This window comes from Lepisosteus oculatus, unplaced genomic scaffold (assembly GCF_040954835.1).
Source record: "Lepisosteus oculatus isolate fLepOcu1 unplaced genomic scaffold, fLepOcu1.hap2 HAP2_SCAFFOLD_74, whole genome shotgun sequence".
Taxonomy (NCBI): domain Eukaryota; kingdom Metazoa; phylum Chordata; class Actinopteri; order Semionotiformes; family Lepisosteidae; genus Lepisosteus; species Lepisosteus oculatus.
The window spans coordinates 120530-143345 of record NW_027168298.1 but is presented as its reverse complement, the minus strand read 5'-3'; the positions used below and the strand labels follow the sequence as shown (position 1 = coordinate 143345).

General features: G+C 41.7%; 6 non-coding genes across 6 annotated transcripts; 4 read left to right on the top strand and 2 right to left on the bottom strand.

The window, feature by feature from the left end:
- Nucleotides 1-5243: 5243 nt before the first annotated feature.
- LOC138234111 (U4 spliceosomal RNA) lies at nucleotides 5244-5385 on the bottom strand. Its single transcript, XR_011187806.1, has one exon. It is a non-coding gene; the product is annotated as a U4 spliceosomal RNA (small nuclear RNA).
- A 115-nt stretch (nucleotides 5386-5500) lies between these two features.
- Nucleotides 5501-5613, bottom strand: LOC138234162 (U5 spliceosomal RNA). The gene has a single exon (XR_011187858.1). It is a non-coding gene; the product is annotated as a U5 spliceosomal RNA (small nuclear RNA).
- Nucleotides 5614-7830: 2217 nt separating this feature from the next.
- Nucleotides 7831-7902, top strand: trnar-ucu (transfer RNA arginine (anticodon UCU)). The gene has a single exon. It is a non-coding gene; the product is annotated as a tRNA-Arg (tRNA).
- A 2417-nt stretch (nucleotides 7903-10319) lies between these two features.
- On the top strand, nucleotides 10320-10392 carry trnar-acg (transfer RNA arginine (anticodon ACG)). The gene has a single exon. It is a non-coding gene; the product is annotated as a tRNA-Arg (tRNA).
- A 2453-nt stretch (nucleotides 10393-12845) lies between these two features.
- trnar-ccu (transfer RNA arginine (anticodon CCU)) lies at nucleotides 12846-12918 on the top strand. The gene has a single exon. It is a non-coding gene; the product is annotated as a tRNA-Arg (tRNA).
- Nucleotides 12919-17790: 4872 nt separating this feature from the next.
- Nucleotides 17791-17863, top strand: trnar-ucg (transfer RNA arginine (anticodon UCG)). Its single transcript has one exon. It is a non-coding gene; the product is annotated as a tRNA-Arg (tRNA).
- Nucleotides 17864-22816: the final 4953 nt, after the last annotated feature.

Sequence of the window (22816 nt, the reverse complement as noted above, 5' to 3'; positions counted from 1 at the left end):
CAGCCAATGACAAGCCAAAGTTCCTCCAGGTAAAAACAGGCAACAGAGAGCCTGGAGAACTTGAACTTGAACTTGAACTTTATTGCCATATGTAACCGGTACTGGTACAATGGAATTCTTACTTACAGAAAGTCTCTCGATTGTAAAACAAGTGTAAAAAACAAAACAAAGTGCAACCAGTGCATCAAGACAATGTACAAACAAACAATAGACAATGTGCAGGAGAACTAGTAGGACTATTCCAGTAGGAGAATTCTAAGGAGAATTCCAGGGGTGCAAGACAATTCCATGGCAGGACGGCCCAGGAGCAGAAGGCTCCCAAGGGCAGGACATTCTCACAGCACGCCTCCTGACCATCCTGAGACTCAGCCCGGACAACCACGGAACGGCCAGTGTGTCCGAGTGCCAGTACTTTCCTCTGTTCTAAGAGTCGAGAGTGGAGGTTGCCACGAGTAACCAGAGGATCCACCCGAGGTTAGCATCAGCAGCAAGCCTCGTGAACAGGTCGGAACTGTGGACAGCTGAATAACTAATCAGAACAAGCGCTTCATCAGGAACGAACCGGTCCTCTTCCTGACCTACTGGGACCCACAGTCATATTTTCTCCTGTGCATAAACTTTGCTAGTTAAAGCCAACACTAACTAGCCGGTCAGTGAGCATCAGCAGCGCACTGTCGCAAACCGCACAGCACAACCTGGCACCAAGCCAGACAGCGCGGATTGGACAGCAACAAGCCTGCAACTGCTTCTTTGAGTCCGCAGGAGATCTGAATCCCCAGAGATTGGATGAGTATTCAACTTCAATGCATTACAGCTCGAGAATTCAATTGTCATCCCAACCAGTTGATACCAATTTAATTCCTAAGAGTTATGTACTTGTTTTGAGTATCCAATGTAGAAGTTATAACCAAGTTCATTTACGAAACGGTCTAAATGAATGATATACTGAACATATGTCCTCTTGATATATGATACTCTTTGTAACTGACTGAATATATACCTTTTGTATTCTGATAAACCTCTTGATAAGATCTGTTTGGTTTACATGCATATTCTATGTATTAATAAATGTATCCTCGTGTATTAGTACCTATGTGTGTGCGTTGTTTGAGTTATATCGCATGGTTGGATTCTAAGGCCACCCAAAGAATCATTTTATGATTTACTGCTACAATTAATAATTGTCCCAGTTAATGCCCAAACCCTACAGAACTGGTGCCTTCAGAGAGCACGCTACAATCTATACAAGTACGATTCTAGAAATGCTCACCAGATTACGTTTTAAGAAGGAACTGTGCCTCAGGTTCCGCCGAGATCTTAACTCGGATGGCAGGATTCAGAGCCCGGAGTGTGGACTGATGGCGCACGGAGGGTCCACATACTGTGGATCCCGCAGTGATCTTCCGCGTGTTCAAACCGCCAGCGTGTGACTCCCCTGTCCCCGTGACCTCATTACTCTGCTCTCGCCTCTGTGCAGCTGAGCCCGACTCATGGTAAAGTGGAAAAAAATATGCCCTCAACGTGAGATTTACTCTGGAGCGAGGATAGATGTTACCTTTTTATCGTTGAACAGGATGTATGTGATGTGGCGACTAGGTTCAATTTTGATTCCTGCGGCGATTCCTGTGTCTACCACTAATGTAAGAGCTATTTCAAGTGTGGCGTGGTGCGGCTTTTCAAATGCTCAACAGGATGACTTCGCATGCACGCGTGCTTTCATGCAGTCGTTTGTGAAACCATGTCTGCTTACGTGCAAACGGGCGTGGTTTCATGTATGCAAAAAACTTTCCTGGGCTTTTCTGAAGCACATAAAATTATTTGGAGATATACATTTGTCTTGTTTTCCTCTTAGGCTCTAGAATTGATAACTTTTTTTTCATTTTTGGCCTTTTTCTTCGTTTTCCAGAAAGTGGTTGCAAGCCCAATATCATGCGAAGAAACTTCAGGATTCGGGGATCAGTCAATGGATTTTGTTCAAAGTTGGATTGTTGCTCTCTGTGGACCAAGAGATGTTGTTCTATAATGTTTTTTTTTTCAAATTTAAAAATATCATTTTTTCATGGAGCTTTGAAGGGGATGGATTCACCCTCCTTTAGCCAGGACAGAGCTCCAGGAGCCTGGGTAGGATTCTAGCTTTCTCCCCTTGCAGGCACCTGGCACAGAAGACATCATTTTTTTCCTTAAAATCTTTTTTTTTTGTGTTCCTTGTTGTTCCAAACTTAATTTTAATCACTTTTAATTAGAGATTTTATTAAAAATAGTGCAAAAAATGACAAATTTCACACAAAATAATGTAATATAAAACGGATGTTTTTAACTTTATTGTAGTGTTTTAGAAACTAATATGTCTTCAAAAATGGTTGTTTTTCACTCCTAGGAATGAAAGCTGTTGTTAAATGATGTTTATTTTCAAATTTTGAAAAAATAAAAGGATTCTAGCTTTCTCCCCTTGCAGGCATCGGACACAGAGAACCTCATGGTTTTCCAAAAAATCATTTGTTATGTTCCCTGGTGTTCCAAACTTAGTTTTAATCAATTTTAATTTGTTATTATGTTAAAAACAGGGTAATAAGTTTCTAATTGGACTATAAATAATGTCATATTGTCTGCTATAAAACTGATGTTTTCAACTCCATTGTAGAGATTCTAGAATCAACTAATAGAGAATTAAAATAAAAAAGGGCATAAGAAGACATTACCAACAACGACCACAAGATGGAGATGTTGTCTAGACATTACCAACAACGACCACAAGATAGAGATATTGTCCAAAGAGCCAAGAAGGGCAAAGCCGCGATAAGGAGATTGCGGTCAAAATGCACATCCGGATCCCAAACAAATCTCTAGTAAAATATGATCATTTGTGAAACAGGCAAATGAGTGTCTGCTACAATATGATTGCTACATATCTGCATTTGTTGGTTTTTAAGGAGTAAGAGTGCAGGCGGTTTAAACCTGCGATCCAGTGTGTTGAAGTATTTCACAACACTACCCCTAGCACATCTGGAAATAATTCCTCATAATGATTATTGCCCTGGGCATGTACCAAAAAATCAGTGAGCATATACATATATCGCTGTGTTGAAGCTAGAGACACAGAATAAGTGCAAACACATCCTAAATACAGTGTTCCTGCACCTTGACCTCATCCAGAATGTATCGTTTTTTGAAAGCGATTGCTGTCAGAATGCACAACTGAATCCCAAACAGAATCTCTAGTCAAATATGATCATTTGTGAAACAGGCAAATGAGTCTCTCAGGTGCCCATTGCTCATTTTCAGACACATTTATGCAATACTTTCACCATGCGTTGAGCAATAGGGATTAAAGATACCAGAGGTAAGGTTTAAAAGTGATTCTGAGGTGCAACACATCAGCGAAACAGCTAGGCATCTGAAATGCGGGGTTTGAGAGCCCTTCAGGGAACACCGTACCCTAAAGGTACCAGAAGTCCACTAGTATAAGCATTAAGTCACTGTCAGCCCTGTTGCAATGTGATTGCTACATATCTTCATTTCTTTGGTTTTTAAGGAGTAAGAGTGCAGGGGGTCTAAATCTGCGATCCAGTGTGTTGAAGTATTTCACAACACTACCTGTAGCCCGTCTGGAAATAAATCCTCATTCTGATTATTGACCTGGGCATGTACCAATAAATCACTGAGCATATATATATATCACTGTGTTGAAGCTAGAGACCTGTATGTAATATGATGCTAAAATGTCATTTTCACATATATTAATGTATGAAATGATTGCTTATGCTTTATAAACAAATCTAATTAAAATAAAATCTTAAGTTTTGTATTTATCTTGTACCATAGAACATGATTTTCTTTGTATTTCAAGCCCACAAAGTGTCCAAATGACGCACTACATGATAAAAGGAAGATTATCACATGCATATCTGTATAATCTTCCTCATGAATATGCATTCCTTCCATTACCTTTTAATTTTTAAAATGAACTCAAGTTGTGTATAATGTAATAATTTAAGTAGAATAGATTCAAATAATATAATGATCCAGTGTGTTGCACTACTTCACTGCTTCACTGCTCTATGCCGTCTGGAAATAAATCCTCAGACTGCTTACTGCCCTGGGCTTGTACCAATAAATTACAGGAGCACATCTATATATCACTGCGTTGAAGCAGGAGACACACAATCACTGCAAACACATCCTAAATACAGTGTTCCAGCACCTTTGACCTCATCCAGAACGTATCATTTCTTGAAAGGGATTGCTGTCCGAATGCACATCTGAATCCCAAACAGAATCTCTAGTAAAATACGATCATTTGTGAAACAGGCAAATGACTGTCTCAGGGGCCCATTCCTCATTCGCGCTTCTTTGCTTGCACCGGAACACACCGACTGGAGGCGGACAACGTAGTCGGCAGGATTCGAACCTGCGCAGGGAGACCCCAAAGGATTTCTAGTCCATCGCCTTAACCACTCGGCCACGACTACAGCAAGCCCCATCCCCACTGCGTTCTTGCTACAATCTTACCCGGCGGAAGCCTATTTCAAAGTTGTTCTCCGTTTCAAAAAACATTTCCAAAATACAAGCCTTGCAGCCAGACACGCCTCAGAGGACTTAAGGGTGGCTTCATGTCGGAATGATAAAGTCTCCCCGTCCGGACATGAAAATGCCACTTTGTTACACACAAAATAAGAATCAACAACAGAGAAATGCCCACAACAGCTATACACAGAAAACATGCAGGACACTGCTCATGATGTTTCCCGAGCCGAAACAGTGCGTTTTTCCAAGCCATTTGACAGAGCCCGCCCACTGAAAACTGCAGCAGAACGTGTAAAGACGTTCAACTTTGTAACTACTGCACGCACAGGAAGCAGAATAAATTTGTCTTTTCAAACTGTCAAAGGTTTGCTTTGCGAATGCTGCAGGACATCGCACAATCTCTTTTGAACGGGGACAAACCATTTCTTATGGGGCGCATTAAGTACAGACGTTTAAAAAGCTCCACTCATGCCGACGATGCAGCATGAAGAAGCGCAACCTAACGTTTGACAGACAAAAGCCGGGCGCCGCTACGAGCAATATGAAACCAAACTGACAGCACACGGCGTTTCGCGCTGACTCAAAAGTGATCTCGACAGACGCTGTTCTCTGCATAACGCTGAAAGAGCTAAAGAGCGTTTCTGTTGAGACGTAACAAGCTCGTTTCTTTCTACCATGATGTTACCATGATAAAATCTGTCTTTAAACACCTTCCTCATTCTCTGACGAGACTGTCAAAAATTGCTTTCGCCGATTGCATTGCAAACCAGCGGAAGCGGGGTATTGGGAAAAGTTTTCAACTAGCAATAATCGCGCCTCGGCTAAACCTCACAGGCTACGATACTGCCACTGCGCAAAGCTGACGGTTGCCAGGCAACCGCGGGGATCCTATGGAAATCGTTATCAATCGTCTCATGGCATGTCGTTGCTGAAATGCTTCATATTTCTGTTTGCTCTCTTTGACCAGCCCAGCTGCGCCCCACCCGAAGGCAGGGAAGCACAAAAATTGCATGGAATTCATGCTCCTCTCCACGGAAATCTTTAGTAAAAGGCGAAAGATTTGTACGAGATGAAGAGAAACCAGAGTGTGTGGCTGCACAGCTGCAGGAGCCCAGGCCGCCTTCAAAGCCTCTGCCCTTCCGGTCGTGGTTGGCAATGCACCTGGCCTTACAAATGAGCCAGTGGGGCCCATTCAGCTCCGGGCTCATCGCCTGCGGCTCTCGGCTTGCGGGCGTGCCCAATCCGTGCGATAACTCGGAAAACACCCGGCCACAGTGTGCAGGAAACGACGCACTCTGGGAAGCCGCTATGCAAAGCTAGGTCCCAAGATCACCTGCGGCCGGACACTTCCCGCCCCCCAAAGAAAAGAGCGCCAATCAGACGGCCGGAGACCGAGGACTCGCAGAGCAGACAGCCACAATCGCCATAATAAGAGCCTAACCCTAACCCTAACCCTCGGAAATCTGTGGCGTTTAGCGTGACATAGTCTTGCAGGCATCGTGCTGTCTCACTGCAATACTATACCGCTGGAGGAAACAGTCCATCTGGCCATGAAACTCATTTGAACGTCTAGCTACAGCAACTAACTATATCATGATTTATTCAGGATGTGCGGAATTAGCACGTCCCGGAGACAGCTTCCGAAATCGTGAGCATTCTCTGGTGGTAGGGGCGTTCAAGATGGCGCTCAGGGGTGGGAGGTAAAGTTTAGTGGTTGAGGAGTTTTTTTTGAGTTTTTCATGACCTGAATGTTAATTTTTGCTTTTTTTGACTACTGAAAAATAAGGACTTAACAGTAGTTGTTTAAACTTCAGTTATAACTGAAAGAAAAAAAAACAATTTTTTTTAGATTTAAGAATTTCAATATGAGTAACACTGAGAAAAGAAAAGAGAGTGCTGGGTCTTCGAAGGAGAAATCTAAGATACCTCAATCGTATATGTATAGCACTACAAGAAAATTGATGGCAACTAAAGGGAAAAGTGAAGCAGCTGGAGGGGACGTGGAAAGAGTGCTGGAGATGCGCTCGTACGCGAGCGCTCGCAGCCCAAGTGAGACTCAGAGGAAGAGCCGGAGTCCCTGCCCAGCACACCTGTGAAAACCCCGGCAACCAAGAGAGGAAGGGGCGAGCTGACGCTGGAGGAGCTCCAGACCAACATCTTCAACATGATGGCACAGAGCATGGGTGAGCTGAAGGAAATGATTCGATCTAATACAGTCGCAATCGAAAGTCATAAAAAGTCCATGGACTGTGTGTTTAAAGAGGTTGAAGACTTAAAGAGTGAAGTAAAAGTTCTTAAACAAGTAAATACCGAACAAGAAAAGCATATTAAAGAACTTGAATTGAAAGTGAACGATGTAGATAGATACCGTCGACGATGGAATTTAAAATTATTTGGAGTTAAAGAGGAACGTGATAAGGACCTTGTTGCAACAGTGAAGGGTATCTGTAAAAGGACCCTGCCGGACCAGGAGGACGTAATATCGGCCATTGACTTTGTTCACAGGCTCAGGAGAGCGAACATGTCTGAGCGAACTGAGCAAGTGCGCCCCAGATCGATTATAATACAGTTCACCAAGAGGACGGCGAGGGACATGCTGTGGCGAGCGGCGAGGGGGAATGAGTATTTGAATGGGAACAAACTGAGGTTTGCAGAGGACCTGTCTGCCGCGGACAGGAGTACCAGGAACCAGCTGTGGCCCCAGGTTGAAGCTGCCAGAAGAGAGGGGAGGAGAGCCTACTTTGTGGGAGCGAGGGCCTTTGTGGACGGGAAGGAGATTTGCTCCCAGTGACTGCTCAGTTAACGATTATGTTTGGTTTTATTTGTTATACCAGTATATACTAGTGTTTCTTTAGTGTTAGTTTGGAATGGTGTAGTTAAGTGTTAAGGACTGTTATAGTTCTGGTTCTTTGAAAAACTCAATAGTTTAGACAGTCTTAGAGTTAGTTATTTGCTTTTGTGTATGTCTTTTTCATGAATGCCAGAGGTACTCGAAATGTTGTTAAAAGAAAAACTGTGTGCTGAGTTTTATTTTTTACAGGAAACGCATGCATGTTGAAACTAAAGTTTATAAATAATTGAGAAATATTAAAGCAAGGAAAATATGATACGTGTAAAATATACAATTTGATCACATAATTACTTAATTACCTCTGGTAGTTAAATGCTTTTTTCTTCTGTGTTTTTTTTCTCTTGTACATGACTCTGATCCTCTTGTTGTATTTGTATTTGTAAATTCTATGTTTAATAAAAAAATTTTTTTAAAAAGCATTCTCTGGTGGTGTCCTGCAGGCTTCCTGCGGGCGTGCGTTGGTGGTATAGTGGTGAGCATAGCTGCCTTCTAAGCAGTTGACCCAGGTTCGATTCCTGGCCAATGCAGTGGTGAATGTTTTCAGATGCTGTCATGAGCCTTGGATTGTGACTAGCAAAGCGAAGCCTTTTGAAAGAGCTAAAGCACTGCAAAACGGAATTGAGGGAGAATCTTACAGGGGATTCTGAGCGGTGTCTGCATACACGCAGTCCGATACGGGTGCTGAAAGCTTGAGCTACTCTCAATGTCATGCTGCCTTTCCCCGGAGTAAATCTGTTACATTGAAAGAATGCTTCTCGCAGGTTCAAAAAGGGACCCTTTGTTAATTGTAGAAATCAATGATTTCGAATGAATTCTGTATGCGTTAAAAGACAGCTATACACAGAAAACATGCAGGACACTGCTCATGATGTTTACCGAGCCGAAACACAGAGCGTTTTTTCAAGCCATTTGACAAAGCCCGCCCACTGAAAACTGCAGCAGATCGTGTAAAGACGTTCAACTTTGTAACTACTGCACGCACAGTAAGCAGAATAAATTCCTCTTTTCAAACTGTCAAAGGTTTGCTTTGCAAACGCCGCAGGACATCGCACAATCTCTTTTGAACAGGGACAAACGATTTCTTATGGTGCGCAGTAAGTACTGTTACTGTCACTGCTCGATACCGACGTTGGCCTACTATACCATGTTCAGCCACCGCTAGAAAATGTACGGCTCTAGCACCAGAGCAAACAACAGGAGGGCCGACGTCGAACAGGCACACGTGTCAGACATGGAGAGCGATGAGAATGGGATTCGAACCCATGCGTGCAGAGCACAATGGATTAGCAGTCCATCACCTCAACCACTCAGACACCTTGTCAGCGAAACTGGGCTGTCCGGACATGGGTTGGCGCGCTCCAGATGATCTTTTTCTTTTTTTTCCCCTCGTACTCGAGGGTCATTTTCCTGTTCCACATGCGATTTCAACATTTTCCTTGGGAGATGTCAAGCCAGCAAGCCACTGCTGTGGTTCAGTGGCCAGTGTGGAGTTCAGTGGCCCTGTTGTACACAGAAAGCACATTGAGCTCCTTGGACATGAAAAGTTCCAGATAAAAGCCATTTGTCATCCTTTCTCTTGGTGTCGATGTTGCTATTGTATGTAAAGGTGGCAACTTGCTCAGCGAGCAGGCGGAGCACACACCGAATGCAGATGTGTCTGAGTGGTGTGTCCAAGTGGCTGCAAAAGGACAACCCTCCCGGGGCGCCGTGGCTTAGTTGGTTAAAGCGCTTGTCTCTTAAACAGGAGATCCTGAGTCCGAATCCCAGTGGTGCCTTCTTTGTTTTGTCTTCTCGAACAGAACTGGTCCTAACAGACAACCGCCTACAGCTAGACTTAATTAAATGCAAGTATTCATTTCCTGTCTTTAACGCGACTTGTTTTTCTTAAAATGGATGGAACTTGCAAAACATGAAATACAAACATTGCTAATCAGCGCTAGCGGCTGGCAAAAAAAAAGAAGTCAGCAATGTTTTTTTTCTTTAACCTTTACCATGCTAATGGAGAAGAGTTAAACGACCGAGTCTATGCAGCTTAAACGGTGCTCATGTCGGGTTCTTAGCTGAAAGGGTGGTAAATCATGCTCACCCCAGTCCTTAATCTTTTAAAGAGGATACAAAATTGAACCTAGTCGCCACATCACATACATCCTGTTCAACGATAAAAAGGTGACATCTATCCTCGATCCAGAGTAAATCCCACGTTGAGGGCATCTTTTTTTTTCACTTTACCGTGAATCGGGCTCGGCTGCACAGAGGAGAGAGCAGCGCAATGAGGTCACGGGGACAGGGGAGTCACACGCTGGCGGTTTAAACACGCGGAAGAAAACTGAGGGATCCACAGTATGTGGACCCTCCGTGCGCCATCAGTCCACACTCCGGATTCTGAATCCTGCCATCCAAGTTAAGATCTCGGCAGAACCTGAGGCGCAGTTCCTTCTTAAAACGTAATCTGGTGAGCATTTCTAGAATCGTACTTGTATAGATGCAGCCTTTAATGTGTTGCTAGGTTAAAATTGATGACTTCTTGAACTTCAGTAGGCAACTGCCCTCTTGATTTCGGATTTAATTTCTTTATTACAGGGGCGCTTTTATGAAGACAGAGTCATGTTCAGGTACTTTGCTTGATGGAGGAAGCATATTTCGGACTCTGTGATCTGCTCACCTGGAAAGGTCTGCTGTACTACTACAAGAGAGAAGTAGAGTCTGGAAGAATGGACAATTTTATGATGCTTTGGAAGATAATGTTTTTTTTTCTTTGAAATCGAAATGAATCAGAATATCAGTCCAAAAGACAAACTCTTGGTTTGGTTTAAAGAGATATGGTTTTAAAACAGACAAGATGTAGAAAGGTGTTTCTCACTTTTGGAAAAGAATGGACCGGGGGTAATATTTTACTAGTTGCAGTGCTGATCTCACTGGGTTACAGTCCTGCAGTGTCCCACCAGGGCCAGTGGCGCAATGAATAACGCGTCTGACTACGGATCAGGAGATTGCAGGTTCGACTCCTGCCTGGCTCGGGTCGTTTTTAAACGCATCGGGCTACTCCCTAAGTAGTCTGTGCTACTTACTGCATTGTAATCGTACCCAGTAAGAGATTTCCTTCATGTAAATGAACTGCACCTGACAGCTTTAGAAAAACACCTGGGCTCAGTACGGTGCTGAGAGCTCAGCGTTGCTGTTCTAATTAGCACGCACTGCATCGGCTATGAGCCCGAACCTTTCAATTATTCCGATCAGTAAGTCAACACGTAGTCCACATGAACGGTAGAAATATTCTCTTGTCTGTCTCTTGTTTGTATAGAACTGAATGTCCCTGACAATGTACTGTTAGTTTTAATTGAAGAACGGCATTTGTGTTCAAATATACCAGACAAGTTTACGTAACTGCTCATGCGACACTGAGTTGTAATTAGTCAAGAAATAAAGTCGAACAACAGCTGCGGGTTTGATTCTGAACGTATGAGATTGCAGCGCCTTTTACTTTCATTGACAAATGATAGAGATTCGAAGAGAGATCCTTCAGACCAGCAAGCAAACCCACGGCTATTTCGGTTTTCTATCTAGGCAACGTTGGTGTCTGCAATAGCATACATGAAAGCGTGATGCAATTTCTGTGGCTACATTTGTTGCACGTCATGCACAGTAAGAGTGTTTCTAACACCAAATAAAAAGTCAACAATTAGCGATCACGCCTTCTCCTCAGTTAACCCACTGAAACCCTTGCTGTTAACAGTTCTTTACTGCGTGCTTTACCAGCACCTACATATCGTGTCGGTTCTTTCAGCTTTATTCATTAGGTTTTCAAAGGCATAAGTAGAGCACCAGAGGTGCGAATGCAAGATGCGTGGTTATCTGAAGAATTGATTTCCACGGCAGCGGGTCCAAACGATTTCGCGTTGTTATAGTACCAGGAAAGGAGAAGCGGCACTTCGCCTCTGCCGCGCAGGCACAAGGCGACGTGCAGCAGACGCCGGAGTCGGCAGGTTTCGAACCTGCGCGGGGAAGCCTCAACGCATTTCGAGCCCATCACCTTAACCACTCGAGCACGACAAATGCGAGCTCAACGCCGCCGCATTCCTCCTATAATCAAACACGGACTGCGAGGTGGCTGCGGAAACCTTTTTAAAGTTGGTCTTCGTTAAAAAAAATACCTTTCACAAGATTCGTGCCGGCAGACAGACACGCCTCAGAGGGTTTAAGGCTGGCTTCACGTTCAAATGGTAAAGTCCCCCAGTCCGGATGTCAAAATGCAACTTTGGCAGACAGAAAAAACATCAACAAACCAAAAATGTGGACAAGGATTTTACAAGCTGCACCACACTGCACTTTCAAAAGCATTTACATTCGTGTTAGACGCAGGAATTGCCTTTGATTTGCGCGCTTACGAACGCCATGGAAAACGAAACAAAACTAAAGCCCTCAGCTCCTGCACTTGATTATAATCCCGTTACGTGTCGAAGCAGGAATTTACGTCATCCTACCACTGCAACACGGGGAATAGAGGGAAATGAGCACAAGCTACGAATTGTCTCTAATCAGTCCCTACAGTTGTAAGACGCCTGGAAGCGTGCACCCCCATCATTAATCTTTGCGCATCTGTGCAAGGTAAACTCTGGAGCAGTCTCTGAAACGGCTCAAAGGAAACACGTGATTGATTCCATGTGCATCTGGGGTTCATTTCTTATTTACATTTAATTCAAGGGAAAGGCTTGGGTCAGTTTCAGACGGCCTCCAACAGCGAGATTCAAGCGCCCCACCTTCAGCCCAATCTGCGGCGCCAGAACGCCAACGGCTCCTCTGGTCTCCGATGTGCGGTTGTGACCCCGTAACCTAAAGTGTTGGTGGCAGACAAATGGAGACTAACAGGTGATGTCCTAGGACATGACTACATTGTGACACTCGGTGGGGATGGTGACCATTGCTTGGAAAAGAGTGCGAGGCCCCTTTAGAAAAACATTTTGTTAACAGGCATTCTGCCTCAGCCTAAACACCTATAGCTTGCAAAGCGCATGCTATTAGACAGGCACCTCTGCAAGACCTTAAGAGTCTCTTAAACTAGTGATAGTAAGGTGTTCCCAATGGGCGATGTTTGGCTTTCAAATCATCTCTCTGTGGAAGCGCCGCGATGCAGCTGTTTAAGGCTTAGAAGCAGCTGACTGTTTCACTACCTAGCTGATTACTGTCAGTCAGGGAGCTCAGAGGTGAAAAGCCTGTCTGAGAGACAATTCGCCGTCGATCAGTTCAATATGTTCCGTACCAGCTCGGCGCACCTGAGATCATCTTGGTAGCCGTGTAGCTCAGATGAGTGAGAGCGTGTGTGTGTGTGTACCACCGTGATTGGATTCCGGTCCTTCTCAGGTCACAGTAAACCTTCTGCTGCCTAACTTTCCTAATTTTGGGGATCCCTTTGAAAAAGCAAAGGAAAAAAAAAAACTGGCTCTTCATCAGCGTGATCGACCCAACCCAGTGTGCCCCAGTGGCCTAATGGATAAGGCACTGGCCTCCTAAGCCAGAGATTATGGGTTTGAGTCCCATCTGGGGTGCTCCTGTCCCATTTTGAGCATACAAATGTCCTTGTGATTTGCAAAGCTGCAACCCCACCTTACTCAGTGAGCGTCTCTGCTTTTCTCTCACATACAGTTGGGAGAAAAACTTTTGTAAACAGCCCTTCGGAATGATGTGGATTTCTGCATGAATGGCTCCTAACATGTGATCTTATCTTTATCTAAGTCATAATAATTAATAAAGAGAGTCTGATTTAACAAACAACACACGCCCAACATTTGACATTGCTGTTTCTTTATTGACCAAATGGTTTAAACAATCAAGGTCATTGATGGAAAAAGTATGTGAACCCTTATATTAAGGAGCTAGTGGAACCTCCTTTATGACAAAAACCTCAACCCCTACTTTCTGTAGCGGCTGGTCAGACCTGAGCAGCAGTTAGGAGGTATTTTGGCCTATTCCTCTATGAAAAACTGTTTCAGTCATGTAAATTTTTGGGATGTCTTGCGCTGAACGGCCTGCTTCAGATCACGCCACAGTACTTCAATGGGATTGGGGTCAGGACTCTTACTTGGCCATCCCAAAATACGGAATTTCTTCTGTTTCAGCCACTCTGTTGTTGATGTACTCCTTTAACTTTCAACTTTTGTCACATCTGTCCACAGAACATTGTTCCAGGAGTTGCTGTGGAACATCCATGTGGTCTTTAGCAAACTTGAGAGGGGCAGTGGTGCTTTTTTTGGGGGGGAGAGCAGTGGTTTCCTCCGTGGTGACCTCGCATGATCACCACTCCTGTTCAGATTTCTTCTTATGGTGGACTCATGAACACAGACGTAAGACAAAGTCAACCACCTGTTCGCTAGATCCCATCCCCACTCAGCTAGTCAAAGATTCCCTCGAAGGACTGGCAGGACCTATAATTAGTATGATGAATGCATCGCTTGCGTCAGGCGTTGTACCTGATCAATTTAAGGTAGCGGTTGTTAGACCGCTCCTTAAGAAGTCAAATTTGGATCCACAAGTTCTTAACAACTACAGGCCTGTCTCAAAGGTCCCATTTCAATCTAAAAGTCTTGGGAGAATAGTTGTTGCCCAACGTCAATCGTATCTGGATTCAAATAATATACTTGAGAAATTTCAGTCTGGTTTCTGAAACTGCATTAACAAGAGTCGTAAATGATATTCTCTTAGCTACTGATGCGGGGAATGAAACAGTGCTTGTGCTTCTAGATCTTAGAGCTGCCTTTGACACGGTTGACCTCTCTGTTTTGTTACACAGGCTTGAGTTTGAGGTTGGCTTATCTGGAACCGTCTTTCAGTGGTTTACTTCACATTTAACTCATCGTTTTCATTATGTTCAAATATCTAATAATTGTACTGCTTCATCAATGTCACCAGTTCAATTTGGGGTACCAGAAGATCAGTGCTGGGACCAATATTGCTCTCTCTCTCTACATGCTGCTGCTAGGTAGGATAATATGAAAAAATAATATGAACTTTCATTCATATGCTGATGACACTCAAATAAACATTTTGTTTACACCAAACGACAACTCGTCTATTATCAGTTTAGTTAAATGCATTAAGGAAGGAAATACTTGGATGTGTGAAAACTTTTTGTTACTCAACTCTGAGAAAAATGAGGATCTGTTGATCGGAGGCAACAATACTGATAGGACTACTATAACTTCAGCACTTAACTCAGAGGATTTAAACATTTGCCTCAAAGAGACAGCACGTAACCTAGGCGGCATATTAGACACAAGGCTCTTAACAACTTGCATTGTTAAGTGCCTTGGGACAACCTTGTTGTGAAAGGCGCTATATAGAAATACATTGATTTGAATTGAATTGACAATGTAAAATGTTGTGTGTGTTGTTTGTTAAACAAGACTGTCTTTATTTATCAAAAAATAAAAGGAATTTGCTAGGAATGCAAACGTTAGGTTGCGCTTCTTCATGCTGCATCGTCGGCATGAGTGGAGCTTTTTAAACGTCTGTACTTACTGTGCCCCATAAGAAATCGTTTGTCCCCGTTCAAAAGACATTGTGCGATGTCCTGCAGTGTTCGCAAAGCAAACCTTTGACAGTTTGAAAAGAGGAATTTATTCTGCTTCCTGTGCGTGCAGTAGTTACAAAGTTGAACGTCTTTACACGATTTGCTGCAGTTTTCAGTGGGCGGGCTTTGTCAGATGGTTTGGAAAAACGCACTGTGTTTTGGCTCGGGAAACATCATGAGCAGTGTCCTGCATGTTTTCTGTGTATAGCTGTCTTTTAACGCATACAGAATTCATTCGAAATCATTGATTTCTTCAATTAACAAGGGTCCCTTAAAAGATGAGTCAAAGTAACGTCTAATCGGATTAGTTTCCTTAGAGCTGGTTCAGAGTTTGCTCAAGAGTTTACCTTTCACAGATGCGCAAAGAAGAATGTTGGGGGTGCATGCTTCAAGGTGCCTTACAGCTGTAGGGAGTGATTCGAGACGATTCGTGGTGTGTGCTAGTTCCCATATACCGTACGCCCCGGGGTGCAGTGCTAGGATGACGTACAATACCGCTTGGGCACGTAACGGCGTTATATGCAAGTGCGGGACGTGAGGGTTTTCGTTTGTTCATTTTGTTTTGCTCTGCTTTGCTTTGTTTCGTGGTCAAGAGGCGTAAGGTAAGTCGTAATCCAGGGAGAACACTGGTGGCAAACAGTCCGAGGTGAGAGGCGAGGTCCAAAGTCGAAAAGGCAGAAGGGGAGTCCAATATCCAGAATAAACGAGGTAATGGAAAAAACGCCAGGTAGAGCTCTCAAGGAGTAGACTCAATACCAGCGGGAAGCAGGTAAAGATGGTAAAAATAGCACTGCGTACCGCACGGTGGAGTGTGTGCAGGTGGGCGTTTGTTAATAATCACCCGCTGCTGGTGCTGTTTAGATTGCTTAAGAGTTGGTCTTAACTGCCTGGTGGTCATGACAAGCTCCTCTTTAAGCTGTGGTTTAGTTTTGCATTCATGTGTTTCTAGAGCAGTTATTTATGGGGGTGGGTGGGTCTTTCACAGAGGCTCAGGACAAATCCCCTGCATGAAAGTCTACTGTGTGCGTTCAAACAGTCACAGGTCAAGAGCCAGGCAGGAGGACAATGGACAGAAGAAGCAACGAACTAAAAATAAAAGAACGAATATGAAAAAGCCACCATCTTTTTCTTTTTGACATTTTCCGACCTTTCATGCAAGCCAGGACAAAGTTGCTCGTAGCTACTTGTGGATTCAAATACTCTATCGAGTGCTTTGATGAGTTTTTGCAATTTGATTGTCGTCCTGTCAGCCTGTTTCTGTTTTTTTTTTTCAATCTAATGATGGAAAGTAAGAGGGAAATGATGGAGCAATCAATAACCGCTCCGGAAAAATGGCAGAAAGAAATGGCCCGTCACTAAGGACATTTGTGAAGCAGAGGAGTGACATCACCACAAAGGCGACTTATTCTGCTGATCGTTTTGGTGAATAATGATTGAGGCGTGTTAAGAGAAAGGTAGCTGCGTCAGCATGCTTAGGCTGCAAAGGATAAAGCAAAGGTTTACTCCATGCTGAAAAGAGAAGAAAAGAAGCACAACGTTTCAGCTGTGGAGCCTTCTGCGCCATCCTCTTTAGCGATGGTGATGATGTTTACATTGGAAAAACTGAGACACGCATACTGGAGGGGCTTGAACCACCAACTTTTCAGCACCACAGAGTCTGACAGTCTTTTGTGTGCCCTACATTTGCAGGTTTTTGGTCAAAGAAAACAATCACTTGCGCTTCTTGCAGCCGGCAATCTTTTTCCACTGACAACCAAGAAATGGATTTCATCATTCACAAGCTGTATGGATTTCTTCAAAAACAAGTTATTCCAGAAAGGAAATGAATTCTTGCATTAAACTGAACCAAGCTGTACATGTTTGTCTGAAATGAGACATGCGGCACAACAAGACACGGAGAGAGGCACCGCTGGTATTCAGACCCAGGATCGCCTGCTTACTAGGCAGGCACTTTAAGCCACTAGGGAACAGCGCCAGCAGAGCACCGCGCTTTTACAGACACTTGGACACATCTGCGTTCGGTGTGCACTTAACCTGCTCTCTGAGCCCGTTGCCTCCGTCCCATTTAATAGCAGAACTGACGCGAAGAGAAATGATGAGAAATGGCATTTATCTGGCACTTCTCATGTCCAAGGAGCTCAATGCCCTTGACACCTCCCCAAGGCGACAGAGCTGTGCATTCTTTGGCGACAACATTTTTTCTTTTGTTTTATTTCTATACTTATTGATAGAATAAAAACGATATGTCATGTACTGTAAGGGAAATGTCTCTTTTCATGGGGAAAGCTAGCACCAGCAAATGTTGTGTTTAGAAGAAGTGATTTAACATGACATGTGACCTAATTTACCGGAGCAAAAGCTCACCCAGCAAGCCCTGCTTTACTTCTACAGGAGAGAAGTACTGTAGAGTCTGCAAGATGTTCAGCTGGGTAGCTACGTCAGCATGCCTCGGCTGCAAAGGAACAAGTAATAGGTTTATTGCATGCTGAAAAGAGAAGAACGGAAACACAGTGTTTCGGCTGTGAGGTCTTCTCACACCTGAAGAAGCCTCACACCTGTAAAAGGCTCCATGGTTTTCTTTCTTCTCTTTTCAACATGGAATACACCTATTGTCTGCAAGATGTGACAATTTCATGGTGTTTTGGAAGAAAACCTTTTTTCTTTGAATTCAAAATCAATCGGAATTTCAGCACGACACATCAACACTTTTTCTGTTTTAAGGAGATGATATTTTAAACCTGATAAAAATAGTAGGAAACACAAGTTTCTTGCTGTGAAAATTTAGATGGGGAAGTGTACTACTGGTAGCAGTGTAGAGCTCTCTGTGGTGGAGTGCAAGCGTAAGTTCTATGGGCCAGTGGCGTAATGGATAACGCGTCTGACTTCGGATCAGAAGATTGTAGGTTCGAGTCCTGCCTGGCTCGTGAGGCTTTTAAACCTCTCAGGTTCCTCGGTAACAGGTTGCCGTTATGTATATGAACTATAGAAAAGCATCTACCACAACCCGTAAATTAGCACGCAAGTGCGGGCTAGTTAACACAGAACTGTATGGAGATCATCTCCAGCTCCGAGCTCAATTGCAATGAAAAAACATGCAGAACAGAACTGGAGAGCAGCTGAATTTGTGCTCAGTAGGGTGGGGAGGACTCAGCATTGCTATTGTTCTAATTGGCATGAACTGCAGGGGATCTGAATCAGAACACGTCAGTTAGTTCGATCATTGCATCAATATGTAGGCCACGTTAATATAGAATTATTACTTTGTCTGTCTCGTCTTTGTATATAGCTGAATGTCCCTGACAATTTCATGTTAGTTTTTAAGAACGACATTGGTGCTAATATATACATATATAGCATATAAGGAACACGTAAAAGTTTAGTCCATGCTGAAAAGATAAGAAAACCGCCACAACGTTTCATCTTGGAATAAATCTTTACTTGTTGTTTTGCAGCCTACCCATTCTGACCTAACTCCTCCCTTGAAATTCCCTAACAGATAAGGGTACGTAAGGGCTCATGCGATGCTCAGTTGCAATTTGTCCCAAAACAAACAAGAACAGCAGCTGAGGGTTTGAGTTTCAACATGCACTGTATTAAAGCAGCTTTTATTTCCATTGATAAATGCTAGATATTCCTACAGAGATTCTCCAGGTGAGTAAGCGATTCCTTTTTCTGTTTCTATTTCTGTTTCATATATATATACAGTATATATACAGTATTGTACTATTATTATATAATTCGTTACACTGTGGCTGTGTTGTGTGTGTTAAGCTGCTTTTGCACTGCAATTTCCCTCACGGGATCAATAAAGTATCTATCTATAAGAAGACATTACCAACAACGACCACAAGATGGAGATATTGTCTAGACATTACCAACAACGACCACAAGATGGAGATATTGTCCAAAGAGGCAAGAAGGGCAAAGCCGCGATAAGGTAAAATCATTTTTTGTAAGAGATTGCTGTCAGAATGCACATCAGTATCCCAAACAGAATCTCTAGTAAAATATGATAATTTGTGAAACAGGCAATTGAGTGTCTGCTACAATATGATTGCTACAGGTGCAGCCATTCAAAATGTGCGGGCGTACGCTGTACGCAGTCTACCACAAGTTACCGGTAAATACCGCGAGTTACCGGTAAATACCGCTAGCAAAATAATAGTATCCAGAATTTCCGCAAGGTGGAGCTAATAAAGCTCAACTTCTCATGTTTGAGCTGTAGCCATCAAAGTCTTTAATGAAAATATTACTAATAGTATTAATAATAAATGACCTTGGACAAGCTGTAAACTCAAAGTATTGCCCTGGTCCACATTATTTTTTTCATTGACCGTCTTTGTAAAAGTAACACCACAGCATTTCGCAATCACGCATTTTTTTCCAATCATGCAAAGTACAGTAATTTTTGAGAATCGATTCACCATGCCTTTCACATGCTCATAAAAGAGGTTGATTTAGGAACATAAACATATTACCGTACGCAAACTGTACTGTATACAGTTTGTATATGTATATGTATATGTATATTTAATGTCTTAACTGTGCCCGTTTAAGTATTGAATATTTATATGGAATTTTACCACTGAAGGGAAATCTTAGTGCCTGAGCATAAAAAGAATAGGAGCATACTGCAACGCGTGTGAAGGCCATAAACGATATTAATTTTGGAACATAAACATACAGTATATGGCTGGTCTCGGTACTTTAAAGAAAACATACACGAAACATGGTTTCATTATGACCAGAATCGGTCTTGAGATATTTTTAACTTGATTTACAGTATTTGAGAGGTATGTCTTGACACCGATTCTACGTAAATACTCCTCACGTATATGTTTCTAGGTTTATATTATGCATTTCATACAGTCAAATTGCTTTTGAGCAACTGATAAGAAGCGCAAAACAGTATGCCCAGGGCGTTTTAGTTTTCGTTTTGTTTTAATGCAGTGCAGTGGATTGATTAGAGATATCAAGTACATACAAGTCATTTTTTAAATGTTGTAGTTCGTCTTGTAAAAATGTTACGAGTACATCATCTGTCAACAATTACACAGGTTCTGTTTCCATATTGCGGTTTTTGGTTACGTAATATTATTTTCTAATTTCACGTTGTGAATATATGATTTGGGCAAACAGAGCCGCAAAGAAGTACATTATGGGTTGTTGTTGTTTTTTTGCAGTTTTATCTAAAATAAGCGATGCTTAAACCTTTGTCTGATTCTTGTGAAACTATCCACACGACAGTTACCTAGGAGTTGACTTCAGTGATGTCACTGATGGGATGTTTCTAAAAATCCATCCTCTGTAAAACATCTTCTCTAGATGTTCTGCATATGTATTCGCTAATGAAGCTGTGTGTTCTGAACCTGGTTCTCTACATTTCTGTATGAACCAGCTTAGAGGGCTAAAGACAGCTTGTGTTTAAATTGAGTGTAAGGTAATTTATGCTTCTAAACTCATGGTCAGCATTTATTATTGTACTGTGCTGTAAACTTCTTCTGTGCCTAATTACATTATTTTATAGTCGATAATGTTTCTGTAGTGCTTTTTCAGCACTCAGCATGTGTCTGCGCTGGTGGTGCTGTGGGTTAGGTTCCTGACTCCTATGTCACATGGTCTGTGGTTGAATCTCATGGAACTATGACTTTAATTTTTAACAAACATTTCTTTGAAAAAATGAAACATTTCCCTTGGTCAGAGATTAAATAAAACCTCACTCACATCAAAACAAATTTATATTTCTAAATATCACAACATGATCGAATTTACGTCTTTTTAATAACAATGAATAGTCACCTATGCGTTACAAAATAAACATTTATATTGATTTGAATCGCGTTTTGATTTAAATCGTAAACGGGTGTTTAAATATATGTGTTTAAAGGCGATATACTGTATAAAAGCGCTGATTCTTATGGAATGTGTTTGGCCGGGGATTCAAATTTTTTTTTTTTTAATCGCGTATCTAAGGAAAATTGCAGTATAACTTTGTTCATGCACAAACAGTGGCATGTTACATTATAATTTGGGTGTCTCCTCTTGCCAGAAAGCTCTAAATTGCATTTTGAGTGCGGTTTTTGACTTTTTCTAAATTGCAACCCATAAATAAAGCTGATACAGTTTAGACTTACTGTATTCTAAACTGTATTACAACATCACATTGGACAATGCAACGTAAATTGCAAAAATGCACTTGGAATCTGTCCAAGCCCTACTACGAAAATTATTTAAACTGCGACACTTATCATTCATCTTTAAATAAACTTTATTTTATATAGCGTTTTAAGCAAATAGGTAATTAGATTGCTCATAAACCTAATCGCTTTTTCTACATAAACACAGCGTGATTGCTCTCTGAAAATGCTTTTTTCTTTATATTTAGGCTCAGATTTCAACTATAGATCGTATTATTATAAACTTTCTTGGAAAAATGTATTTTATGTAAACCATGTTTGCTATTAATTCATTTAGGGCTAAAATACGTTCATTGTCTTCCAATCGAGTCGAGTTGACATTGGAAGCTTGCCACGCCGGGACTGTTACACCAACGCATTAGCATGTTGAAGCGATTTCATTGAGGAGGCCATCTACTAGTTAACACTGTACTTCCTACTTTGAAAATACCTGTGAAATTGGTTTAATTCGTCACAGCCAACACTCCGGCAGAGAGGGGGGTTGTACTCGTTAATGTCTGATGACATACAAGTGGAAAGATTACAGATTTTAATCGTCTTTTTTCTGAACCAGGGAAAATCTGATCATGTTTCTCTATAACAATAATAAAAAACTTTATTTTCAATTATTTTACATATCCCGCTTGCACATCGCATGACTTTAATAAATCTATTCTTTATTAATACTAAATAAATAATACTAAAAATACTACAGCAAAGAGGTCACTTGATTTTTGGAATAATTCCAAATAGCACAATGATCCACTGGCATCCCTGAAGTCTGTTTAGTGCATAATCTTCCAAATACAATCACTAAGCAATTATAAGAATTATACCATCCTATTTCTTTGTGATGTCCTGTAAAAACTAAACCTATTTTTATAAGGCTTTTACTCAAAAGATTTCCAAACACACAAAGCATTTGTGAAGTACTATAGTATTTCTAAAGGTTACTGGTACAACATCAATCATTAAAGCTTAACAATAAAGTTTAGATTGCTGATTATGGACTAACTACATTAACTAACTGCAATGCAACAGTATACATTTTACAAGAATATCTGGTTGAATTCTTGCATTTGTAGCCAATTTAATGCGAGAGAAATAAGCCAATTTAATTATTTCACAAAAAATAATGTAATATAAAATGGATGTTTTTAACTTTATTGTAGTATTTTAGAAACTAATATGTCTTCAAAAATGGTTGTTTTTCACTCCTAGGAATGAAAGCTGTTGTTATATAATGTTTATTTTCAAATTTTGAAAAATCAAAGGATTCTAGCTTTCTCCCCTTGCAGGCATCGGACACAGAGAACCTCATGGTTTTCCTAAAAATCATTTTTTATGTTCCCTGGTGTTCCAAACTTAGTTTTAATCAATTTTAATTTGTTATTATGTTAAAAACAGGGTAATACATTTCTAATTGGACTATAAATAATGTCATATTGTCTGCTATAAAACTGATGTTTTCAACTCTATTGTCGAGATTCTAGAATCAACTAATAGAGAATTGAAATAAAAAAAGAGCATAAGAAAACATTACCAACAACGACCACAAGATGGAGATATTGTCTAGACATTACCAACAATGACCACAAGATGGAGATATTGTCCAAAGAGGCAAGAAGGGCAAAGCCGCGATTAGGTAAAATCATTTTTTGAAAGAGATTGCTGTCAGAATGCACAACTGAATCCCAAACA